The following is an 18,924-nucleotide window of genomic DNA, read 5'->3' on the forward strand; positions in this document are numbered from 1 at the left end:
CAGGTACAGCTAGAATGTGATATCAACACATTTCATTCTCTAATGCTGTACAAGGCTAAACCATAGCCACTGGCTGCTTCCAGGTTCAGGGTACTCAGCTTGGCTTCCAGGAAGGAAAGTGCCCTTTTCTCCTAATCTCAATTCAAGAAGACTTTCATGAGAAGAGAGAACTCAGGTGGCTCAGCTCGGGTTAAGTGTCTATCATTCTGAGCACAGACAGAGAACATGATTGACAGCCAAAGCTCATGGCTAGAATGGGGGTGATAAGCAATTCACCAAAAGAAAAGTATACGTTTACCAGAAAACGTCTGGAAGCAGGCTGGTCCAGACTAAATGATGGCTCTTCACTACAGATATGTTGCAACCGTACTGTAGAATTTATCTAAAAGTGCTGAGAAGCCATTCATTCCTCCTAATCAAGAGGGAGGTATTATTATAACAGATACTGGTGATAGATTGAGGAATAAGTAGTTGGGAAAGACTGAAATGCTTTTGCATGATTCCTTGCACACAATAGGAATACAAGCCTTTGGCAAACTGAAGGAGGAAAACAACTCAGGGAGATTGTTCAACAGCCTAGGCAGGATGGCTAAAAATCAGTATTTGTGTGGAAATAGATGGCTTTATAAAATGATTGAACAGCTTGTGATGATTTACTGCATAGAGAACTAGGAAAAGGAGGAGAAACCAATGCAATAATAATTAGCTTTTATTAAACCTTTACACTGTGTTAGACTCTGTGTGTATATAATATATACCATTGATTCCAGAAAGAAATTATTTGGGGTAGGTAATATCATCTCCGTATTACAGATGAGAATGTTGCACTCAACAAGTTCACACTTCATATAAGCATTTGAGTTGGGGTTCAAACCTAGTCTAACTTAGATCTGTTTTTCTTCAAAGCTTATGCTCATTACTATTACAATATACTACGCATGAACTTAGGTAGTCAGAAAGAGTGTGGGAGAACTTGTCAGAAGGTGATGTGAATTCATTTTAGATCTGTCAAGTTTGAGGGAATGGTGGAACATGAAACAGGTCGTGGCCTTAAGGCATTATAGTTGAGGGCCTAGCTGAGGGCATTTAGGTATCTGTTATGGTTTGAATGTATGTGTTCCACCAAAACTCATGTCAGAACGCAAGACCCAATATGATAGTATTAAGAGGTGTGGCCTTTGGTAGGTGATTAAGTCATGAGAGTGGAGCCCTCATAATGCAGCTGGCGACATTATGAAGGGGCTGGAGGGGACCAGGTAGGCCCTTTTGCCTTTTTATCTCTACTGCCATGTGAGGACACAACATTTGTCCCTTCTGGAAGATTCAGCAACAAGGTGTCATCTTGGAAGAAGAGACCAGTCCCTCACTAGACGCCAAACCTGCCATTGCCTTGATCTTGGGATTTCCCGGCCTGTAGAGCTGTGAAAAATACATTTCTGTTATTTATAAATTACTCAGTCTCAAGTATTGTGTTCTAGCAGCACAAACAGATTAAGACAGTATCATTTACTTATATGTAAAACTTGGGGGCCAAGAGGAAGAACACACATTTAGAGGGAAAAGGCAATTGCTGTACTTCGCTTCTGAAATGAAAATTCAAGCCATTTGAGGCATCACAAAACACTGTATTTATATGAAGTGTCCGCTGAACTAAACTCCAAGAAGGCGACTGCAACTGAATATCTGAAAGCTCTCATCTGCCTGGTGAAGGGACAAAGAAAACTGAAGCAAGCAAAAGGCAGAGCTTGAAGACAGTCTGAGGCAGCTGCCTCCTTTTCCTATCTCCATGAGTATAAATATCTTGCACCACAGAGGAAGAGAATTGTAGTGGAAGCAGAGAGGGGAAGGAATTCTCCCAGGAACACACTAGAATAGAATGGCAAATTTCAGGAGTAGCCAGATTGACCAGAATGGAGAAGAGTGAAGTAAAATGCTCTCACAAGTATTTTAAAGGAGAAAACAAATTGTCGTAGGCTAACTAGCATCTCTGTTTTTCATATGTTTATGTTAAATATTATTTATGCAAGGAAGGAACTATATTTAAAATTTTATAGCTATTATAGAATTAAAGAGCTTCAAGACAACATCTAGCAGTTGTTCCCAAACATTGGAGGGAATTAGAACCACTTAGGGAGCGTGTTAAAAATGTAAGTAACAAATCTAATAATTCCTTCTACATTTATCAGTAGACATACTTCTGTAATGAAGAGCTTCCTCCCATATACAGTTGTTTTTGCTGCCATTGTTTTTACATTTCACTTCAACATAGATTCTTCCTTAATGTGCCATAATTCATGACTATCATTATTCTGTTCGTTGTTTAGATATCCAAAATTTGGCCAGTATGAGCCTCTTTAAGCTGACTCTTGTGTTCTTTGACAGGTCCCTGTTGTTCTTAAGTACCTTTTTGTTTGTCTTTTGATTTCTGGCAGGATCAACTTGTATTTTATCTGCCTAGTTTTGGGATCAGCCATTCCTTTAAGGATCCCTGATTCCTTTTAGTAAGGAACCCAGATCTGGAAACTACGTAAGCTTATTGCTACTAAGGAAGGTGGATATCGTTCATATTCATATCACCAATTCAAACCTAACACTGTAAGGTACTTCCTTACCTTTCCTTATTCACATTTGTATCTCCCAATAAGTGAGAAATTTGGTCTTCAAAAAGTCAACAGATTTATTCATCTTTTTGTGATGAATCATATAAAAGGAAATTGTTTCAGAATTATTGTTTCAATAGCAATACCAACAACAAAACTACAGAACAAGTTCAAAATTTATTTGCAGTTTGTTTTGCTTTTATTATACATCCCAGTAAAAGTGCACAAAGTACCAGATAGATGCTTGATCTAATCTACCATCTAAACACAGGCAAGCGGGAACATCCAGACTATGGAACATTCAATAAAACAAGTTCTTCAAAAATTTCAAGTTATGGAAGACAAGAAACAGAGTTGAATTGCTCTAAATGAAAGAAAACTAAAGAGATATGAAAGACAAATAACAGGTAAAATCTTAGATTAAATTATCAAAGAGGAACTACAAGGACTTTTGTAAGCGATGAAGAAATTTAAGTATAGATTATATTTGATAATATAATTGCATCAATGTGAACTAAATTCCTCTAGTATGATAATGATACTGTGGTTGTGAAAGGTCTTTGCTCTTAGAATATATGCGCTGATGTGTTTAGGGGGTGACATGATATCTATAACTTACTTTCAAATGGAGAAAGAAAACAACTCTAGGAAATGTGGCCAACCATAAACTAACTTTTAAATATAGAGACAAAAACAGAGAGAGGGCGTAACAGCAAGAGAAAGAGATACAAATGTGGCAAAATTAGCAATAAGAACATCTAGTGATAGATAAATGGGTTTATGCTATATGATTCAGCTTTTTTGTAGGCTATATATACTTTTCAAATAGAGTTGGGGACAATAATGCAGAAACCTGTGCTCCACCCCAAAACATTCTGATGATTGTAATCTTAGTGTCTGAAAACGTACACTTTATCAACAGGATTCTGATGCAGATAAGATAGGATTTTAAGAAAGATTGAGTAGAGTCATGAAAACTCAAGGCTAAAGACTCTTCAAGGTCATATATCCTTGGCTAAAGAAACAGTTTCTTTTGCCAAGCCAACACTTAACTACCTCTGCCAAGGAATCAGTGGTTCTGTAGAGATCAGTCAAACCCAAGAACATAGAAGGTACTCAACAAATATTTAATAAATGGTTGAGCATGCTATCTCATGTCTGTAATCCCAGCATTTTGAGAGGCCAAGTCTGGTCTTGAGGTCAGAAGTTCAAGACCAGTCTGGACAACATAGCAAAACCCTGTCTCTACCAAAAAAAAAAAAAAAAATAGAATAAATAAACATTAGCTGGGTGTGGTGGCACAGCCTGTAGTCCAAGCTACTTGGGAGGCTGTGTGGAAAGGATCACTTGAGCCCAAGAAGTCCAGGCTGCAGTGAGTAAGGATCACACCTCTGTACTCCAGCCTGGGTGACAGAGTGAGACCCTGTCTCTTAAAAGGAAATTATAATTGCTGGATAATTCTGAATGCTTAGTAGGGTAGAAAAAGAGAAAGGAACTGATTTAGTGCTCCATGATTGTGACCCAGGTATTTTCAGATACTTACACTGTGGTATTCTTTCCAAGAAACCACTGACATATAGAATGATAATTTATTTTTATGTGTAATAAAACTGAGGTTAAATAACCATGAAGTCAAATTACCTAGAAATAAATTTCAGTTACTAAATTTATTGACTCTGTGATACTAGGGAAAGTAATCTTTTTAAGCTTCCGTTTACTAAGTTTTAAAATAGTATTTCCAAATTATTTTTATGTCATAGGATTATTTTAAAGAGTAAATAAAATTGTGTATGTAAGGCACTTGACACAGGATTCACCTACAGTAAGTGATCAATAAATGTTAGCTAGTTTTACTAGGTTTGAGAGCATTGAGCTAGTAAGTGGTAAACAACCTAGTTAAAGTAAATAGCTTAAGACAAGTGAAAAGATCATTTTTCTCTATATTAATTTAAAATAATAGTATACTGAATATAAATTTGCATTGAATTATTTAGCTGTTTCTTTTCTTCCTTTTTCCTTGGCTTCTTCTCTCTTTCCTAAAACAAACTAAATTTTTTATCCTAAGACATTATTAAAATTTCTTTTTCTTTTCTTTTTTTTTTGGAGACGAGTCTCACTCTATCACCCAGGCTGGAGTCCAGTGATGTGATCTTGCCTCACTGTAACCTCCAGCTCCCGGGTTCAAGTGATTCTCCTGCCTCAGCCTCCCAAGTAGCTGGGACTACAGGTGCATGCCACCATGCCTGGCTAATTTTTTGTATTTTTAGTAGAGAAGGGATTTCACCATGTTAGCCAGGATGGTCTTGATATCCTGACCCCGTGATCTGCCCGCCTCGGCTTCCCAAAGTGCTGGGATTACAGGAGGGAGCCACCATGCCTGGCCCGCATTTAAAAAATTTCAATATGTACAGGATGCTGAAGTTTCATAGTAAAATGCAAGGATTGGCAAACTATTCTCCATGGACTAGCTACTTGATTTCATAAAATTTCATTGGAACACAACCACACACGTTCATTTACATATTGTCTATGGCTACCATTCATGCTACAATGGCAGAGTTGAGTCATCCTTATGGAGATCATCAAGCCTGCAAAGCTTAAAATATTTCTAACTTGACCATTCACAAGAAAAGAATAACACCTGTTCTAATGTCTTAAAATGCTTAGAAAACGACTGGAGCAACTTTAAACGCAGGAAAGACTGGAAGTTAGGGTAAGGGGCGCCAGTCTGGCAAATACAGTCACGTGTCACATAACGATGAGGTTATGTCCTAAGAGATGCATTGTTAGGCAATTTGTTGTGCAAACAGCATAGACTGTACTTAAACAAATCTAGATGCTGTAGCCTACCACACACCTAGGCTATGGACTAACTCCTAGACTACAAACTTGTATAGCATGTTAGACAATTATAACACAATTGTATGGGATCACTGTCGTATATGTGGTCCTTCCTTGACTGAAACGTCATTCGGTGGCTCATAATTGTAGTAGGCTTTCCAGTCTATGGTGGCTATCATTATTTTAAACAAAGGAAACAAAAAAGAGAATCTGAACCAACCTTTGAGAGGGCCTCCAATGAGCCAGTTTGCCATATCTTCTCATGCAAGCCTCACATCGACTCTGCACAACAGAAGTCATCCCAGTTTCATAAATGGAGACTTGGAACACAGAAACATGAAGAAACCTGCTCAAGGTCACATTAAGTGTGAGTGGGAAGATTGGAATTCAGACTTAAGGTTTGACAGAGTCCACATCTCGTCCCTTTTCCACTGAGCTTCAGTTAATTGAAACTCAAATTTTACATTCCTGGTTCTCTGACTGAGGGCCTTTAGAATTATTTTTAAAGGGAAGCCCTCAAGAGGATTAACTTCTCTTCTGAAGAGTGAGTCTAGCAGCCTTACATGGCTATACTTTAAATTCTGTCCCATAGGCTTCCTGAAAGGTGAAAAACAGTGTCTGTTCCTTTTAGTCACCAACACCAATGCCCCCGAGTCAGATCCATGTCAGATTGCAGTAGAAATTTCAGTAAGATTGCAAAACCTTTTACTGCCTTTTATTTTCTTTCCAGAAAGTTAACCAACTGAAAAATTTGTTTGGAGATATTGGGGACCCCTCCCTTCCTACCCCTCTCTCTCCTTTTTTTTTCTCTTTTAAAGGGAGCATTTTGTTTTGTGTTTTCTACAATAGAATCCACTTAGAGTGAACTTAGATTTTGTCACAAAATGTCCTTTAAAACCAGTGAGTTCTGAAATTCTTTCAAGGTTAAAATTATTATGATTCTTTTTTGGCAAATGTGGAAGCTTGTACTGAATTAGAATGATGGTAGGCATATATTATATTTACATATATCACATATGTAATCATATCAGAATATTATTTATTTATTATTTATCTATATTTTTTGAGACAGTGTCTCATTCTGTCACCCAGGCCAGAGTGCAGTGGCATGATCACGGCTCACTGCAGCCTCTGCTTCCTGGGCTCAAGTGATCCTCCCACTTAGCCTCTGGAGTAGCTGGGACCACAGGTGCATGCCATCATTCCCAGCTAATTTTTGTATTTTTTGTATAGACGGGGTTTTGCCAGGTTGCCCAGGCTGGTCTTAAACTTCTGGATTCAAGCAATCTGCTCACCCCAGCCTCCCAAAGTGCTGAGATTACAGGCATGAGCCACCGTACCCTGCCAGAATGTTTATTCTTTGCCTTCAGGAGGAAGTAGGTCCTCTTTCAATTTTCTTGAAACAATCTTCCCTCTAGCCTTCTATTCAGTTTTCCAAATTTTGATAGAGTCATAACTATAGAAGAGATATATCTCTATTACAGGAAAACAAGGGAAGCACCATAATAAATGGCCCCATGTTTGGAGAATAATCAGAAATAGTGAGAGATGTGCCAAACCAGGGAACACAAACTTCATGTAAAGGGGCAGCCAAATATACTTTTAAATAATTTTTAAAAATTGGCTCCAATTGTTTAAAATATCATTTGGCTTCACAAATAAAAGGCAAGCAAACCAAAAAGACTCTTGCAGGCTGGATTTGGTCTTTAGATTATGAATCTGTATCTCCCAGTTTAAGTAAGTGAATTGGAGTTCTGGATCTCTATATGCGTCTCCAGGCTGTTTGCATAGGGCAAGTCTAGCCTCAACACCGTGATTTAGCCTCATGCTCTGATAGAGTGAAGTCCCGGAGTTCCAAGGACCACCCACCCCTGCTCATACAATTAATGCAACCCTGCAAAGGCAGCTTCTTGGCAGTGAGCCAATTGGCCTTCCTTCTGCTTGATAGCATGCTCCATTGACCTGCACCAGCCCTCAAGTGCTCAGCAGAAATAAGGATGGCAGACATTTTGTTTTCTGCTGTATGATTCCACATGAGACTAACTGCTTTTATATTAGATTCTTTCAAAATGGCAAGGAACAACAATCAGATAATAATTTTCCACCTTTTTCTGAATTCCCAGTTGTCAAGTGACAAACACTTCCACAGACTAGCAATAGAATCAAATATAAAGAAATCAAAACAACATCATGGAAAAAGCTTTAGAAATGGTACTTGGATAGAGATGAAGTTTAGGTTTACATTAATCTGTAGGGATGCTGGAACTCTCTTGGTATGGTTTGGCTGTGTCCCCACCCAAATCTCATCTTGAATAGTAGCTTCCGCAATTCCCATGTGTCATAGGAGAGACCTGGTAGATGTTAACTGAATCATGGGGGTGAGTCTTTCCTGTGCTGTTCTTGAGATAGTAAGTCTCAAGAGAGCTGATGGTTTTACACAGGGGAGTTTCCCTGCACAAACTTGCTTGCTCTTGTCTGCCACCATGAAAGATACACTTTTGTTCTCCCCTCTTGTTCCACAATGATTGTGAGGCCTCCCCAGCCACATGGAACTATGAGGTCATTAAACCTCTTTTTCTTTATAAATTACCCAGTCTCAGGCATGTCCTTATCAGCAGCATGAAAAGGGACTAACACATCCCTGCACTTTTTATTTTCTATAAATATAGTCAACCCAGAGAAAAACATTTCTGGGTAAGCACCTGGCTTTGCTCTCATAAATGTTCCTAATATTTTAGAAATTAGCTTTAGCCACAACAGGCTTAACGCAGGTGCAGGGGTAGAGTTTGAGAAGCCAGAAGACCTGGCTTGTAGCGGCCTTGGGAAGTACAGCCTGACCTCTGGTCATCCTGGAGGGGATGAGATTATGTCCGCATTTCAAGGCTTCAAGTCCTAACAATGCTGGGAACTGGGAAGTTTCCAGGAGAAACAGCCTGCCTCTTTCTTCGTCTGCTAGGTAATAACAAGAAGTGTAAATTATCCAGCCGTTCTCTGGTCTTTTGTTTTTATATTATACTAATACCTGTTTGAAAATGTTTTCATTTCAAATAGTAATGTGATGTTGGCCATTGATCCTTAACACACCTTGGAAAGTAGGCAGGTTAGGTGGTTCTCTAACGAGGACACAAAAGCTTAGCAAGGTGTGAGACTTTACCAAGAATACTATAATTCAGTTTTTCTGAGTCAAATTTCAGTGTTTCTTTTTTTTTTTTTTTCTTCAGTGTCTGGAGAGTCACCATTATACACAATATTGCACTAATTCTGTTGTGGCCTTCAACTTTTAAACCTGATTCATAGGTCCCTCATGATTCTAACCTCAATATTATGTAAACATTCCAGTACTTTCAGAAACAATTATTGACAATCTAGAAATAGCCTATGCTAGACACCTTTCTGGGATTAAAAAATAGGACTCAGTTTCTATTGTTAAGAAATGGGCAATTTGCATTTTAGAAGAAAACAATTAGGTGAAACTTCCAGAAAATAGAAGTAAAATGAAGAAAATAGGTCTCAGCATGTGTCAAACAGAGAACTAGTTATTTTATGCCATCTGATGTAATCCTTGCAGCAATTCTCCAAGGCCACTGTGATTATTCGCCTGACAGTGGAAGAATCTATTGAGTAACTTGCCCTAATGACAGAGCTGGGATTCAACCCCACTTCTACCGGAGGTCAAAGTTCTGGAGAGTGTCACTGTGCCATTCTGACTCACCGAAAACACACAGAAGCCCATTGTGCTGGGGACTGAACACTTAAATGCCCAGGAAAATGTGGAAGTTGGGCGTTCTCGAGAAGAGCAGGACCAGAAGAGTGAGCTATTGAGTTAGAGCTTGAAAGCAATGGTGGGCATGGATTGGTGCAGACTGGGTGGTGATGGGGAGGTCAAGAATGGATTGGAAAAGCATGAGGAATCATGGAAGAATAGGTTGGTGCTGTGTAATGCAGTTACTCTCAGAGGTCAGATGGCTTATCTGGTAGAGATCTATACGGATAGCACAGTGGTGAGCTCTTGAAGCTGGATTTACAACTGTGCTCTTTGTTCTGAAGGAGAATGTGTTGCTTTTGCCAAATGCCCTCATTTCCTGAGATCAGGTACTTCCTGGGGTAGGAGAAAAGCAAGATTTCACAAGAACCATGGGAGGACAGTGAAGGAGCTCACCTGAGTAAGGAAGAGTGAGTTGAACCATGCATTTTCTTGAGAATTGTGAAGGCAAGTTTAAAGGGCTTCTTGAGGATATTACATACAGTTGTTTCAAAACACAGAGCTTTGTACACATTCTTGAAAGAGTGATTCAAATTTTGTACCTTTCAGAATCATAGCCCACAGATAGCATTTTTCTTGATTTGGCATACTTTGAAAAACTTGGAAATTTCATCTAAAAATTGATTTTTCAGTTTCTCTTGAAAAAAAAAAATCAGATGCCTGTCAACACTGAGTCTCTATTCGCTTATAATAATAGCTATATGTATGCAGTGCCTACTATGTTCCAGGTACTGTTTTGATGATACTAGTTTTCTTAACAATTGCTTACAGTAGGATTGATGGTTGTCTTAATTTTTCAGATTGGTAAACTGAGGCAGTGGGAGCAGACTAACTCAACTGAAGTGATTGAGCTGGGATTTGAACCCAGGCAGTGTGGCCCTAACATCGAAGCATTCATCAGGAATTGTACTTCCTTTCATGCCAGTTTGCAGCTAGAGCTGACTTGCTCTTTTGTATGTCACCAATTTTTAAATTGGCCCTTAAAATTAGCCACAGACTGTTCTCTGCTCCTCCCATAGAGAGGTGGAGGTCCATGTTCTCTCCTGTTCAGAAAAGAAGATCTAAGGAGAAACTTTAGTGATAGTACTGTAAAGGTATCTTAAAGATGCCCCAAGAAGGTCAGAAGAAAACCAAGTGGCATTCAGGTTATATATTCATCCATTCAGGCATTCAATTAGTTAGTCAATCATTCAATAAGCATTAAGCATTTCTTCAGGCCCAGAAGCTGGGCCAGGCCCTCATTAATATATAAGTACATAAGATACAATCCTCCCCTTCCAAAAGTGCTCCCAAGGGACCCTCCATGAAACTTCTTCTGCCTTTGAAAGCTTTTGCTAAGGGGAAGGAGTAAAGAACTGCTACTCTACTACGACTGCTACTGGTAGGACTACTAATATCATTAACGCTAATATACAATAGCCATCAACATAATTATACAGCCCTTCACAGTTTGTAAAATATTTTCACAATATACTATCTCATTTGGTCTCCACAATAACTCAGAAGCAGAAAGGACACATCTTTTCTCATTCACAGATGAAGAAGGAGAAGATGAGAGAATTTAAGCCCAAAGCCTTAAATTCCAGTGCCAAAGTGTGACACTAGCAGGTGGCGGAACTGGAGCTGGTTTTCTGAACTCCACTTTCTCTATTACATCCTCAGTATTTTGGAGCTGCAGTTGGCGCTAGGAGGTGACTCCCATCTTGCGAGCTATGGATGGCTCCAGGCCTGGCAGAGCTTATTTCCTGGAGGACTTTGGCCCTCTCAACTATTCCCAAAGGGATTCAACTCTGACGTGGGATGACAGCAGGATGGTAGGACTTGTTGGGCTTTCTGTGTGGTCCTCACTAAAAAACAAGCATTTCTCTCCAGAGTGTGTTGTGCTATTGGAGATGCAGGACATTTGGGTGAGGACTTGTGGTAGCTTAGAGAGGCCTGGAGCCACATAACTGTTCCTTTCACCTCATGGAGGAGCACAGCGTTGGAAAAGAGTTACAATGTTGTATACTGTTACCTAGAGATGCTGGATTGGTGTGTCTAATTCTGCGTCCCTCAGTTCCCTCCCTGGCCTATTTAGAACAGGGCATTTGGAGCCAGGACACTCAGGCCAAGAGGATAACGGAATGGCTGGTGTCAGAAACCAGAAATGCAGCAGGAGTCTCCATGTGAGACTGCCCAGAGCACAGAAACCCAGCGTCCTTGAGGAAATGGCAAGATTCAAACACGGGAAAAGCATAAACCAAACACGTTCCATAAAAGAAGAAGTAGAAGTGATAATAAATTTCCAGAAAGGTTCTCAGCTTCATTTGTAATAAAAATTAACACAATAAAAGCATTATTTTTCATCTCTTAGGTTGGCAACCATTTACGAAGTTTGAAAACATCCAATCTTAAAGATAGTGTGGGGAGATAGAACTCCAGTTCCCTGTCAGTGGACTGCACACTTTTCGGAGAGCTTTATAGCACCGTTTATGATGTATGTACACTTTGACCCAGTTGCTCTATTTTGGAGAATTTTTCTGACAGATATACTCACCCAAGTGCACAAAGATACTGGGCAAGGAAGTACATTGTAACAAATTTTTAATAATAGTAAGAAAATGGAAACAGTAAGATGCCTATGGTATTCCCTAATACCAGGCGAACATTTTTAAAAATGTCCAAATGATATTAAGCGAAGAAAGCAAGTAGTAGAATAGTACATATGCTAGGAACTTTTTTGGTGTCAAACAACAGAAAGACATAGCTCACTCAAAGGATTTCTCTGTTTCTCTCCTCACGTCCCTGTATGACTCTCTGTGGATGAAACATATCTGAAAGTATACATGTGCAAGAGTTAATGATGGTTGTCAGTGGCAGTGAGTGTGGGAAGACCAGTGTAGGAAGGAGTCTTAGTTTTTACTTTATTAACTTATACCCAACTTGAATATTTTTAACAGTGAATGTTTTTTTTTTTTTTTATGTTCAAACAATATTTTAAATAAACTACTAAAGGAGTAAATTAACAAGAAAAACCGGTCGGGTGCAGTGGCTCACGCTTGTAATCCCAGCACTTTGGGAGGCTGACGCAGATAGATCACCTGAGGTCAGGAGTCCAAGACCGCCCTGGCCAACATGGCAAAACCCCTTCTCTACTAAAAAAGTACAAAAATTAGCCAGGTGTGCTGGCACATGCCTGTAATCCCAGCTACTTGGGAGGCTGAGGCATGAGAATCGCCTGAACCCAGGAGGTGGAGGTTACATTGAGCCAAAATCATTACACTGCACTCTAGCTTGGTAACAGAGTGAGACTCTGTCTCAACAAAACAAAACAAAACAAAACAAAACTGAAACCCTATAGTAGGGATATCAATTGTTATCAACAACAAGGCCAAATTGGTAAAGGTGCTAATGACGATAGCATTAATAATAATACTACACACTTAGGTAGCATCTCTTCATACTAGATGATGTTTTATAATAAGCATGTTATGTACATTTACTTAAGACTTACAGTAATCCTATGACGTAGTTACTATTCATGTCATCTTTTTCATGGTGGGGAACTCAGGCATAAAGAGGTTAACTTGCTCCAAGACACACAGCTAGGAAGTGGTTAAGCAGGTATGGGCGAGGGAAGTCTAGAGTTTGTGCTCTTGACCTTTATCCTACCTCGTCTCCTAGGTAAGATAAAGACCACAAGTCCAGAGCTGAGCTGAGGACTGACCTGGAACTGGCCAGTAAGGGCCAAAAAATTGCTGTAACAGCCTTGCAGCTTTCTGTGCTCACATTTACCAGCCACTGGGTACCTGATGGTATATGAGTTAAACTGCCTCAAAAACCCAGAGACATACTATTTCTCCCCACATGGGCGTGGCTAGTTTGATTATTGTATCAAATTAGAGTTAGAGTTAGGTAGAGCCATACAGTAGGAACCTCCCCGCAAATTGCTTAAATAAGCTAAAGGTTTATCTTTAAGTTTTTGCCCATGTAAAAGAAATCTAGGCCGGGCGCAGTGGCTCCTGCCTGTAATCCCAGGGTTTTGGGAGGCCGAGGTGAGCAGATCACGAGGTCAGGAGATCGAGACCATCCTGGCTAACATGGTGAAACCCTGTCTCTACTAAAAATACAAAAAATTAGCTGGATGTGGTGGCATGCGCCTGTAGTCCCAGCTACTTGTTTTTTAAATTATCACTGAACACTCAGCTTGCTGCTCATGCTTTCCCTGACCTCCCGAGCTGGATCAGGTGACTTTCTCCCGTGCCTGCATAGTGCCCATGCTTATTTCAGTCATTACTTACCACTTTATGATGTAATTATATGTTTATGTGTCTGGTCCCTACTGTGAGCTGTGAGTTTCTTGAGGGAGGAGGCCATAACTTACTGATATTTGTAATCCCAATGGCTGTCGCAGTGAATGTGATGTAGCAGGTCTGGAGTTTTAGGGGGTCCCACAACTAGGTTGAAGCATGTTGAACTCCAGAATTAGATACAACTTCCCATCAGTCACAGGTACTATTGGGCAAAGATAGGCCTCCCCTTTCAGAGGCAGAGCTTGCCCCGTGGCTGTTAACAACAGGACTGTCCCTTCTCCGAAACTCCTTGGTTAGACATATCACTTCTCTCCTGGGGAGGAGGCTGCAGGGAGGAGAAGGCGTCCAGGCAGGTGACTTTAGTGTTTCTGGTGGGAAACATGAAATAATGGAGAATAGCGCTCCCTCTTAGCAAGTGGGCACTGGTTATATAAAAGCTAAATGAATGACTCTTACGGGGTAGCTCTCGACATTATCTTACTGTCTTTTCACTGTGCCTTAGAATTTGCTGTCCTTGTCATGTGAAAATCAGTGGTACCTTTAGGCTGTCTCCTTAGTTATACAGTTGTATGGGAAAAACTGGGAAAGGCTTCATGTCCTTTATATTATATTATCCTGACATTTATCTTTTCAAAGGCCAGAGCTTTGCTTAACATAAATGAGTATACGTCACACATATACACACACACATGTTTTTTTAAAAAAAACTTCCTTCTGCACTGCATGTATTTTTCTACTTTTACTTTTTTCCTTAAATTTTTTTTACTCTCATGATATCTTTTTAATAGGCAAATCAAGGGAATTTTCTAGATTCTTGTGTTTATTCCTCCTCAGTTCACTTCAACAAATCTTGATTGGAAACTCTGCTGCTGTGTAAGTGCTGGGTCCTGACCAGACCACACAGAGTTAAGAGCAGAAAGTCTTTCTTTTTCCACGGATGCTCCCTGCCCAAGGGAGGATCAGTGAAGGATGATAAAAGAAGAAAAATGGTGGAAGTTCCCATGAAGGGGATGGAATGCTCCTTCCTTTAACCAGAAGGAAAGATTAAATTTAGGGACATTCAGGAAATGTTCCCCACTCCAAGTGATGTCGAGCAGAGTTTTAAAAGAAAAATGAGGAGTAATAATCCTGGGGCAAGACAGGGAAGGGCATTCATTATAAAAGTCAGATTGTTGTTGGCATGGAGGCAAGTAGCAGCCAGGTTTGTTCTGTTTGTTTCAGATAACTTGTCCTGGGTGGCGGTAGACTCTAAGGGTTATGGTGCTAGAGGATGCAGGAGAGACAGGTGGGGCCTGTGAGCCATTTCAGCGTAACCTTTATCCTTCCAGGCCTCATCCCAAACAAGTGTAAAAACAGTCACATTATAATTAAAACCCACATTTCCTGGTCATGACAGCCCTTTGCATTTCTGTGTTACCTCGGGTCTATGCTCCAAGTCAGATTGTCTAAGATTCCCCACAATATCTCACAAGAGATTAACCTGTCACGTTCTGCCTCTTCATCTTCTGTGTCTATGCACACTCATGATGATGATGCTTCTTTGCTCTCCTGACATCTTGGGGCGTTCCCAGAGCTATGCAGTGCCCATTGACAACATTCTTTTCACTGTCTTCAGGCCACAGCATGTCCCTTAAAGAAGTGAAAACACTGCTTATTTTCCTAACCCAGGACCATCATTTCTCTAGTGGTAGCCAAACTGGTTGTACATGAGGTTTAACAAAAATCTCATAAAACTTCTTTAATTTTCACATATAGCCCCCTTTTGCTTTGTGCTCAGGCCGAGGGCCTGGTGTTGGATTAGATTTCAGAAAGCTCATTGTCCCTTCCATGGTCTTCTTTCCTGGACATACCTTCTCATATGTATTTTTCCTTAAACATCCCCAACTCCCAAAGAGAATACATTCATGTTATTTGACTTAGTGTCCAGGTGAGAATTAAACCCAGATGAGTAGATTAGATTCTGCAGAGAACATGTAGATACGGTAGAGAAGAAAGTAGTGAATGAAATCTTGGTGTCATGGACCAGATGGTGTCCTCTGCAAATGTGTATGATAAAGCCTTCACGCTCAGCACCTCAGGATCTGACTATAGTTGGAGCTAGGGTCTTTAAGTGTAAGTAAGTTAAAATGATGCCATTGGGGTGATGTGTAATCCAATATAACTGGTGTCCTTAAAGGAAGAGAAAGACGCACCAGGGAGGAGCAAGCACAGAGAGAAGGCCACGTGAGAGCACCGCAAAAAGCCAGCCACCTGCAAGCCAAAGAGAAACTTTAGGAGAAACCAAACCTAATTTTGGACACCTTGCCTTTGGACTTCCAGCTTCCAGAATTGTGAGACAGTAAATTTCTATGATTTAAGGCACCCAGTCTGTGGTAGTTTGTCACGGCAGCCCTAGTATATATGTGGAGAACATCGATGTTAAAGAAATGGATGTTGAGGAGGACAGAGGGTGGCGTGAGGGCAAAGTCTCCTTCTCCCTGACTCATATTTCTCCACTGAGGGACTTGCAGGACTTCATTAGAGGAACAAACCTGACCTCTCATTGCCCTGTCAATTAGAGGGCAGAGGAGTTGCTTATCAATTTGGTGCCTTTGAAAGGAGAAACTGTCCTTTCAAAGCTGGGAAGGCTCAATCCTTTCTTCTCTATCCCATTTGGCCTCTGCATCCCTATAAAGAACTCTTTGAGAAGCAAATAAACATTTTCTGCCCCCGTAAGGAGGCCTGTGAGGGTTCATCACTGCCTGCAACTCAGGAAACATGTCTACTCCCGAGTTTCAGTTTTAGCAAATTTATCATTGTTGCACAACTAAACCACATCTCCAATATAGCTTTTACCAATAATAGAGCTTACATTTTTATCTCCACTTGCCTGATTTTCCTGTCTGTCCTCCAGTTGCAAGAAAAGAAGGTATTATTTATTGGGCACCCCACAAACCCACAACAGGAGGAAATGCAGTTTTCAAAGGACACTTAGAGTTTGCATCCATAAAAATAGGAAGCAAGCCAGGAGAGCAGGTATTAAAGCTACTGAGAGTGACAGCCTCAGCAGTGGTCAACGGTGCTTCATCTTGGCAAAGAGGTCAAAGAAGAGAAAGACTGAAAAAGTGCTTCCTGGACTTAGGAACTAGGAGGGGATTGGTTACCTTGGCAACAGAGACTTCAGGGTTTTGTGTGTAGGGTGGGAAGTGCCACAGTGCAGTGTGCTGAAGAGGGAATAGAGATGGGAGACTGATTCTTCTTAAAAGAATTCTGAGGGGGAAAGAGGAGTAACTGGATAATAGACGGAAGGAACTTGAATTTGAAGAATGAATTGTTGCTTATTTTAGTGTAAAAGACTCAAGCTTGCTTACATATGGAGGGAAGAGAGTGAGGAGAGAGATAATTTGGAGATACGAGATAGAGAATACCATTGACGGATGGGGATTCTAGAAGAAGCAAGATGGACCCTATGGCAGGGTCCATTTTCCATTATCATGCAAAATTATTCACTCTCTCTTCCCTGTGGAAGGATGATACATCTCCATCCCATTGACTTGGGGCATGGCTATTTGACATGCTTTACTCAGAAGAATATGAGTGGGCTTGACATACATCATCAATTCTCTTATTCTTCCATTTTACCATGAAGAAGATGTGCTCTACTTGGGGTCTGCTTTCTGTGCCTGCATCCTGCAATGAAAAGACTTGTGGAGTAGAGCTGTAATCTACAGCAAGTCATAGTTGGCCCACCAATGACACACACGCAGCGGAGAAGTACATCTTTAAAACTGTAAGTTACTAAGATTTGGGGATTTGATGTTATAGCAAAGCTAACTAGTACAGATCCCCAAAATAGAAGACCTTGCTTTCAAAAAGGGGGAATCGGAACCAGAGGAATATTATGCAGCCATCAAAAACGATGAGTTAGGGTCCTTTGTAGGGACATGGATGAACCTGGAAACCATCATTCTCAGCAAACTGACAGAAGAGCAGAAGATCAAACACCGCATGTTCTCACTCATAGGTGGGTGTTGAACAATGAGAACACATGGACAGAGGGAGGGGAGCACTACACACTGGGGTCAGTTGGGGGGAAATAGGGGAGGGAGGGTGGGGGGTGGGAAGCTGGGGAGAGATAGCTGGGGGAGAAATGCCAGATGTAGGTGATGGGGAGGAAGGCAGCAAATCACACTGCCATGTGTGTTCCTATGCAACAATTTTGCATGTTCTTCACATGTACCCCAAAACCTAAAATGCAATAAAATAAATAAATGGGAAAAAAAATAAAAAAAAAAAAGGAAAGGTTAAAAAGAAAGAAAGAAACAAAAGAACAAAAAGGGGGCAAACATTTCTTATATGGAAGAGGGATTGAAGGAGGGGAGGAGAGTAATGAGTGACGATCACTTTTAGTGGGTGAAGACAAAAATTGAGTCCTGCCAAACTGAGGACATGTTTAAGGCATCAGAGCCTCACCCACACTCTGGTCTTATCTTTCCATGTATTTTTCTCTACATGGAAGCTGATTTTGCAGCGGTTTTTGGCCTAGCAGTCTCTGCAGATTCTTTCCATTTTAAAATTGGAAGAAGATGTAACAGTTTTGCCGTCAAAGTGCGTCACGCAGAAGTGGAAAGAAAATAGGCCCACAAGCTTTCTGCTTGTTAAAGGTGTTTGAAATGTCTGAGATTGCATCTTGCTCATCTGACGCACACACCACTGAAGGTTCAGACCATAACATGGTCTGTTTCTTTTACATTGAGATAGTTGCCACATTGATAGACCAAATTAGGTGGGCATCCTGAGAAAATGATGGAGATAGCTTAAATGCAGTATACCTTAGGAAAGGTGGGTCAGTATAAATCTTGTTGAATATTCATTCACTCATTCATTTATTCATTTATACAATCTGTGTTTGTTGAACCAAGTATTACATTAGCTATTGGAGATAGAGTAAAAAACGAAGAAGCCACTGTCTAAATCTGTGGTTTCTTAAAGTTCTTCTTTAAGCTTAATTGGTTAAAACACCCATTTATACTTTTTTCTCCCTGTATTTTCTATTCTTATCTCTTGTACCATATCTTGCTTCCTGTATCTGGTAGAAGCCAGAGGCTTAGAAAAAGCAACCTCAAGTCAATAACCCTTTTTGCCTTTTGTGAAATCCTATGAGTATTTAAAAAAGATTATGTCCCAGAGGGACAGATGAAAGAGTGAAGTCTTTGAAGGCAAAGAAATTGAGGGAAATTCCTATGGAAGGAAAAGAGGAGAAATATTTATGTGTTCCCAGACTAGTATAGATATGTATACTACATACTTCTATGTGGCACCGCTGAAGAGGATACAGAACTCAGAAGTTAAGTCTATGATGAGTGCCTAGGGAGGTGGGGCCTGTGTCATGAATGTACCCTGCCTTAGAAAGTGTTTCCTGGCTGGGCGCAGTGGCTCATGTCTGTAA

This window comes from Cebus imitator, unplaced genomic scaffold (assembly GCF_001604975.1).
Source record: "Cebus imitator isolate Cc_AM_T3 unplaced genomic scaffold, Cebus_imitator-1.0 Scaffold68, whole genome shotgun sequence".
Classification (NCBI taxonomy): Eukaryota; Metazoa; Chordata; class Mammalia; order Primates; family Cebidae; genus Cebus; species Cebus imitator.